This window comes from Diorhabda carinulata, chromosome 9 (assembly GCF_026250575.1).
Source record: "Diorhabda carinulata isolate Delta chromosome 9, icDioCari1.1, whole genome shotgun sequence".
NCBI classification, from domain to species: domain Eukaryota; kingdom Metazoa; phylum Arthropoda; class Insecta; order Coleoptera; family Chrysomelidae; genus Diorhabda; species Diorhabda carinulata.
Genome location: NC_079468.1, coordinates 18,859,430 through 18,865,429, shown reverse-complemented (window position 1 = coordinate 18,865,429; position 6,000 = coordinate 18,859,430).

Sequence of the window (6,000 nt, the reverse complement as noted above, 5' to 3'; positions counted from 1 at the left end):
GGTAAATAATATTCTTCTTCTTCTTCTAGATTTTAACATCTCATGGCCGTCTTTGACCTCATTTTTGAACTCAATTTTAAAACAGACATTGCTATAGTAACAGAAATATCAAAATAGTCTTAAACGCTTGTTTCAAAATTTGAGAATATTAGTATACAGTTATATTCACCGTTCTTATATTTTGAATTGACCTTAATTAGAATTATTGTAATCAGCCCTTTTTTTATGAATCCCTTGGTCATATATTTAATTAGTTTTGAGTATTAAAAAGTCGTCAAGATAATTTAATTGTAATTGAAATGATAATCACAGCATTTGACACTAAGGACCTATTGGAGTAAAAAAATGGATGTATTAAACTTACCTACATCACGAAATTGCCTATTAACAATAAATAATCAAACAAATCGATTTTCTCATCAAAAGCTCGGAGTTAATCAAGCTTAACAACTTAATTTAGACGGAGTCGTAAATTTTTAATTTAAACTTCATGTAAACGTTGTAGTACCATTCAATAAATATCGGAACGCTCTCACACAGCTTCTACATCCATTACGAAAGAAACTCACAGGTAGCGCAATTAACACAAAAAAACATGAAAAAGAAGTTAAGGCACAAGACGTAGATTGATTTTAGGAGACAGTTCATTTGGAATTGTGTAATTTAAAATTGAAAAATATAAGATGAATTAGGTATTTATATTATTGTCAAATAGAATAATATAGATTTGAATCTACAGGGCTGTCCATAACTACCGGTTATTAAACTTTGCTTGAAAAATGGACATTTTAAATGGAGGACACTTCACATAATCTTCACAATCTTCATTCCTTGTGATTTTTGGGTTACTCACTTCTCACGTATATGAGGGTATTTTGGAAATACATCAGATTTTAAATTATAATTTTAAGAAAAATCAAAGATAACCACATATTTTGTTTTATCAAACTTCACACTCAAGCTTTGACATATTTCTAATATTTTCAGTTAATTATTCCCTTTTTATAAAGCCTATCCAATTTTCTGGAATACTTTTGCATGCAGTTTTCCACATTGTCTCCCTACGTTACCATATACTTGTCTAAGTTGGTTGGTTGATTAAACTGCTTAGTTTGTCGTCATGTCAGTCAAGGCTGACTGTGAAGTTTGCTAAGTTGTTTGGTAATAAAAGCCTCCACCAAATGAGATTGAGTCCAAAAATTTGATGTTTGAATTCTAGACCAAGAAACACAAATCGTCTACTTAAATATCAAGGAGTCACTGAGAGCCGCCGCGGTGAAGGCAGTGGGCAAATGAGTTAAAACACCATAAAATGAAACAGAGAGTATACCATATCTGGCACCAAACCCCAAAAATGAAGGAGAATACTGTATGGGAACGAACAATCAAGACTCAAAAAAATGATAATAAAAATGAAACTTGGGAATGAAAATGCATGGAGTTGGAAACGTATATGGGTGGAAGTACATCTTCAGACTCATGGAAACTTAAAAAAAATCTAAGAAAATGGACAGTGAGAACTAATATACAACCCATAGCAATAAACGAGTGGAAGGAACATTGCGAAACCGCAACTCAGAAAAAACAGAAGGAATTTATTTAGTCTCTCAAACGATATACACTTAAATGTACAGTAGAAAAAATCGATAAATAACTGCTGAATTCTCTAGAAACTATGAAAAATAAACTAGCTGCTCGACCTGAGGGTATCTCAGCAGCGTTATCAAAAAATGGTACAAAGAAACTATGGCCCATACTGAGCGTTCTGTATAATAAATATCTGAATAAAGAGAATATATCAGATAAATGGAAAGAAGCTTGAATTACTTCTATACATAAAAAGGCAGTAAGAACGAATGCAGTAACTATCGATGTGTATCAGTGATTAGTTCCTTCAGCAGGATATGTGGCAAAATTTTGAAAGGTCTAATCGAAAAAAAAATCATATACATTGGAACAACTGGTTAGGTTCAGAGCAGGACGATCATGTATAAACCATATTTCTACCCTGAACCAGCTGACTAAGGAAAAAATTGCAACAGGTAGAAACACTCATTTGCTGCTCGTTGACTTAACAAAAGGCTACGACAACGTTCCTTAGTTAACTTTGGAAAGTACTTTGGAAGACTTCTCTAAACGTAACTCTGATTCGAGCAGTACGGGATCTCTATGATAAGGAAATTGAGACAAGGCTGCAGCCTATCGCCAACGATATTCAAAATCCATTTAGATAAAGCTTTGAGACATTGGAGGAGATCGTGCCAAAGAATGGATGATCATACAATTCTGTACACACTACATTTCGCAGATGACCAGGTAGTAATTGCTCAAGACAAAGATGATTTGGAGTTCATGACTCGTTGACTATTATCGGAATATGAAAGAGGGTTGAAGGTCAATAAAAACTAAGTATATCCGTGGCGGATCAAAATCAGAATATTTACAATTTGAAGAAGGAAGACAAATACCGGGCCTCTGAAGAATATTTGACAACAAAAATCAGAAGCAGCAGCCGAACGAAACCATAAATAGAAGCATGAATAATAAGAGAAAAATGATCAGCTGATGAGCTTTCTAAAGAAAAAAAAACCATCAAATATTTAACACAATTATCAAGAGCGTTATTTTCTATGGATGTGAAACGTGGGAGCTGACTCCAGAGATGGAACAAAGACTATTATTGTTGAATTGAATTTTTGCCGGCGAGTAGCGGGAATTTCAAAGCTCCAAATTCCAAATATCACAATATGAGAAATGACGAATATTAAGAAAACCTTAGTGAATAATATATAGGAAAAGCAACTCAGCTGGTATGGTCATGGGTAGTAGAAGATATAGAATATCAGAACAAATAATGAATTGGCACCCACTGGAACAAGAGAGACCGAAAATGACCTGGATATAAACAATGTCGACGAGAGACCAGGGTATTGGGAGGATATATCCGCTGTTTAGCGTTTTACCCGTTGCAGTGCCCAATCCCCATTTCTTTCGGGCCTCCCAGTCCCCTGGTCTCTTGTTGACATTCTTTATATTCAAGTCACTTTCGGTGTTTTTTGCTATGCTGGAAGACATTTGGAGGGACATTACAATTGAATTATCGCTACCATTTAGCATTCTAAGCCAACTCTCTTCTGTGGTGTTCTCTCAGCTCAGAGGGTAAGTTCTTTCAAAACTGAGTGTGAAAATGACAACAGCCACAAAAAGCAAGATTCAACTAGACGAAAAAGAGTATTCCAATCAATTTGCTGATCTTACTGACATTTGGTTTGCTGTTAATCAGAAAATAATTAGAATTGCAGCTTGGAACCAATCCAACAAGCTGTAACTACTAAATCTGACATTTATCGCTTTACTTATGTATGCTACTAATAAACATATTCTACATGTTACAAGTTTCCTAGCTGATTGTTAGGTGGTCTTCATAATTTTAGAATGTAATATCCGTTATATGAATGAACGTGTGTATAAATTGAAGCAACTCTCTTTTGAACAACTATCGAGTGAAAGCTCCTGGAGCAATTCATAAAGTATTGCTATATCTCAATTTTATCCAGCTTTTGCAGAAAACTTATTCGAGCCCAATTATGAAGCATGCCATCCATTTTCTCATCTTTGTATTGTGATTAGTATGTACTCGTAATCTGCCCAAGCTGGGCTTAGTTTTTCATTTCCATTTATTATCTTTAAAAACACACAATTGGTTGGATATAGGTTTAAAATAATCAATGAATGGCAATGAACACAAGAAGAAAAAGTTTGAATGGATATAAGTTTACATCAATTTTTCAGGAAATGAAAGCGATAATTATTTATTTTTCTAAATTGATCGCAGCTTTGATTATAAAGTTAGTGAGACTATGAATAGGAAGGTTCACAAATATGCAGACAACATGAGTAATGATGCTACACCAGTCAATCGACTACCCCTCGAGAGAAGTGAGTCATTTTTTAACTGCTACTGCCTATTCAAACTCTTCAAATACAAATGTAAATGATTTATGTCTTTCTCTTAATAGATTTTTTTCTCAGTTAATATTTTTAATTGCATGGAATTCATTAAAGCTCTACTCTTATTTTATTTTCAGTTATCAATTATATATTCGGCCTTCTTTGCATTCCATGCAGACCAGCTTCTCAGGGAGCAAAAAGTGAAATTAATTTAGTATTACAAAAGATCTTCATGTGATATGATAAGTCGATAGACTTCATCGACGATGTGTTAATGGATGTGATATAATTTTTTTTTAAATGGACCCTTTATATCCGATATAATGGGCCTTTATGCAGTTAAACAATGCAAAGTAGATGCTCTGATTTTAATCAGTCACTCATTTGAATCAAAGAGTAGGATATAATTTGGAATATGTACTGTGAAATAACTAGTATATTTTAATTATCCAATGTAAATCAAATCGAATATAACCTCACAATAACAAGTATGTATATGAAGTTCTCGTTATTTTCCACATACAACCTGTCTGGAAAGTATGGTTCTCACCAATTTATTTGCAATCCCTAGCAAATACTATAGCAATTATTGAGGAACATATATAAAAGAAAACCAATTCGAACAAAAACTAGGAATGGAACTACAATTACTAACCAAAAAAGAAGTTTACTACGACAGAAAAATGTGTAACAATGTGTAACATGATAGATAAAGAAAATTGAAATGAAAATAAACAGGCAAAGACAAAAGACATAACGGAATTGGAGCAATTTCAAATTCGAATCTATAAATAAAATAAAGTAGAAAACGACTGGAAAACATATAACAATATGGAAATTAAGGAAGTAAAAATAAGGAATTTGGCTAATGAATGGTGAAAGAACTAATACAGACATTACTATTATATAGTAGTGTAAACATTAATCAGAGAGTTGCAGCTTGGAGGGCAGCCATCCAAGCTAAGGAATAAAAATGAAAACCGCATGAAAACGAAGAGAGAACAGAAATAAATATTTTCCAAAAGGAGTCATGTAAATTACGAAAGATTTAAACTGTAGAGTGGGCAAGTAAGAGAGAAATTATAGAAAAGTTTTCGAAAATTATAAATAAAAAATCCGAAACAACAAAAGAAAATAATTATTGGAATATTAATTACCAAATTTAATAATTAGTCATAACAAAGATTCAAAAAAAGGTACAAAGAGAAGATACAATTGATAGAAATAATCAAAGAGAAGACGAAAATGAAGCAAACAGAAAAATCAACAACAGATTGTACTATGATTAAAATATATACTTAGAAACAAAAAAAAACGTTGAGCGAAAAAAGGAAAAAGCTACAAAAGAAACGATCAAAGGAGTAACAGATGATAGGAAGAAGCCAACTTTATGATGGAACAATGATATAAAAGAACAAAAAGGACACCCACATGACGTATGATTAGTTGCCTTAAAAACTTAATATCAGGACATGGATCAGATTTATGTAAATTCAATAATGACAAGAAACAAGTGCTTATATTTTTTTATGCACTCAATAACAGAGCTATTTGTGTTGGTATTTGAAGATGGAGGTGAGCCTGTGGAAAAATCATTTTCAGTTGTTAGAAGAGTGATCGTATATATTTTTTTGTATGTGTGCCACATTTACTTAGAGGGTTGATCATTTTAGACACAAATTCCGTATTATGGTCATGGTATATTTACACTCATGAGCAAAAAAAACACGAAATTGTATTTATCGTAATAAAATTTCACAAATCATTTCAAATAAAAACGTTTTTGAACAATGAAAACATCAAATTGATTAGTCATTTGCCGTACTGTTATTTTTTGGCACTAAATTATTTCTTCTTATTATCGCGGATCAAAAATAAATTACGAAGTCAACGTTTTTCTACACCTGAAGAAGTGGTTGACGTATTCAAATCACACGTTTTTAAGGTACCTCAATGGGAATGGAAAAAATGTCTCGACAATTATTTGGACAGCATATTTTGAAAATAAATTACGTCACATCCGATTATAAATATTTGTTTTCATTTGCT